Source organism: Atta colombica, unplaced genomic scaffold (assembly GCF_001594045.1).
Source record: "Atta colombica isolate Treedump-2 unplaced genomic scaffold, Acol1.0 scaffold12, whole genome shotgun sequence".
Lineage (NCBI taxonomy): Eukaryota > Metazoa > Arthropoda > Insecta > Hymenoptera > Formicidae > Atta > Atta colombica.
The window spans coordinates 5,660,375-5,662,844 of record NW_017259206.1 but is presented as its reverse complement, the minus strand read 5'-3'; the positions used below and the strand labels follow the sequence as shown (position 1 = coordinate 5,662,844).

Genomic DNA, 2,470 nt, shown 5'->3' with positions numbered 1-2,470 from the left:
ATATATATATATATATGTGTGTATATACTATATAAGATAGATGTTCTAAAACTTCAAAAACAAAGGATTTTTTTCTGATAAAATTTAATAACACATAATAACGTTCATTTTCGTTATATTGTCACGTAATACGATTGCGATGTAATGCAAATAATTATAAGAATAAAAATACACAGTGCTACGAAGTTAAAAATTCCAGTATTTACGTTAAAAATTATAATTACGTAAAAAATGGACGAAAATTAAATTAAAAAAAGTTTTAAAGCTTAAAATCTCTACTTCTGAAAGATTACTATGCTTTTTGAGTTTTTATGAGTTTAATTATTTTTTTATATAAAAGACAATAAGCTGGAAATGAAAAATTTTCTTCTCACTTTGTGAGCCTGTAACGTATATATAATATACAAAAAAATCTGAAAGTTTAAAGTTTTTCTTAAACAATTGTTTTTTAAAATATTGCTAAATTTTTCGTTATTGATAAGGGGAACTTCAGAAATGTTTATCAAATTTTTGACATTTTTTTTCATATCGCGGCGTTTAGCAACATGCCACTTATTTTTTTCTGAGTTAAAATTTTTGAAAAGTTGAAAATTTCGGAACCCATTTATTCTTCAAGGAATGCTTATCAAAAAAACGTTTAGAAAACGTTTTTTACAATAAATGGAACGTTTAAGACTCCGTTGTTGTTATATAGAGACACATGTCATTATAGTTTCTGTGTGCGATACTAATTTTTTAACCATTTAGCTTTAATATTGTTTTTGTAGGAAATACTATATTATAATATCAATATTTTAATTGTTCGAAAGAAGTTTGTGTTATCGCGAAATAAAAGTATATATTTCGATATATAATATTTTGATTGTTCATAACTTCATTAAAAATCATATCGAAATTTAACAAACAAAAAAACAAAACTGAAACTTTTCTCTACCAAATAGTATAATTGTCAACTTAAAAAAAAAATTGTTAAAAATATTATTAAAAAATAAATAGCGCTACGAACTTTTGTTCCAACACAATATATAACATATGCACACAATATTCGGCTATGTTCATGAGCCAAAGTTCATGAAAATTTTGTTTCGATAAAAATTGGTTGTGAAAATTCCAACTGCATCCAACGAGAAAACCGGTTTATAAACACCGACACAGATCACATAATATGGATTTCTGTTACGATGATCTAGAAACATTCTCACCTTCCGTACCTGAACTCGTTTGTTTTCTCATCCCAATGAGAATACGAAAAATATCTGTGGTACCAATGGACTGAAGCCGTGTTTACGAAATAATAAGATGCACTTTGCGTTGCACGCGCGTAGCCGATCTGCAAGTGCATCGAGCATGAATTGTCACGTGAAAAGTTCGCTGTCGCTCGTTGACACAATGCGACTTCGAACAGTCCGAACAGTATACTAAATTTTATTTGAATTTCTCTCTTTCTCCCGTTCTCAGTTCCTATCTCGATTTCTCCTACCATCAGGTCACGTGCAACCACTCTGCTTTTATCTTCGTTCGACTAGTAATGTCGCATACAGCCGTTCATGTCTGTCGTCTCCCACCATCGTTTTACCGTCAAGGTTTACGCGCGCTAAGCCTGACGGATCTCTCTCTTTCGCGGTTTTCCGCGGTATTTCGCAGTTGCACTTGAAGATCAAGAATCAAGAAGTAACGCACAAACGATGTGAATAAATCGCGCCAGAGATACCGGGTGTTTGTAAAAAAACTGTGCAATCGATTTTCTATAATATATTGATTTTTATTATCAACTAATTTTGTATAATATGTGATAATTTTTGAATCAGTTAATGATTGTATTAATTAAATGTATTTTTTTTTAATTTGTCAATAAATAATTTTTGTACCTTTTCATTCGTGTTTTAAAATTTCTGCTAAATGTAAAATGTAAAAGTAACAACGAGATAAAGTCAAAACTATTTTTTGTTGTTCGAAGGGTGGAATGTTTGATTCGTCATAACGAAATTTGCATAAAAATATAAAAATGTAAAACATGTAAACATTTTTATTATTAAGATAAGATATTATAATAGTACACAAAAAGGTTTTACTGAAGTATTCAAAAATATAACTAGATCTCTAAAAATAATTTAGCTTAACCATCAAAATAATGATACGAAAGATGCTCAAACTGCTAAAATGGCAAAACTTCTTGTAGCATTACTCATCATGCTTGAGACTTCTACGTAAATATTTTCATAATTCAACAAAATTATTTTTAAATCTACGTCTAGCAAAATTTTTAGATATTTCAATTTAGATATTTCTTTCTTTCCGTGTATCCATACATTGATAGAAGAACTATCTAATCTTCAACAGAGATTTTCTAAGCAGAAAGCTTAATTATTCTTTCTGATGCTAACGTATGCTGTAAACATATAATATATATTGAACATATAATATGTATTGATTCATTTCCTGAAACCGCACGCTGTTAGAAGCAATAATA

At 28.9% G+C, this 2,470-nt stretch overlaps 1 protein-coding gene across 6 annotated transcripts in view; it reads right to left on the bottom strand.

Moving 5' to 3' along the window:
• The window catches only part of LOC108694463 (glucose transporter type 1), a 38,377-nt gene that overhangs the window by 27,940 nt on the left and 7,967 nt on the right, over positions 1–2,470 (bottom strand). For 4 of the 6 annotated variants that reach the window (XM_018203984.1, XM_018203988.1, XM_018203992.1 and 1 more), the window contains exon 1: positions 1,203–1,257. The exons of 1 other annotated variant lie outside the window; for it this stretch is intronic. The gene's annotated coding sequence lies outside the window, so the exon portion shown is untranslated. Of the gene's footprint in view, positions 1–1,202; positions 1,287–2,470 lie in introns of those variants that run through there. One more of the 6 variants, XM_018203985.1, reaches the window with a different exon arrangement.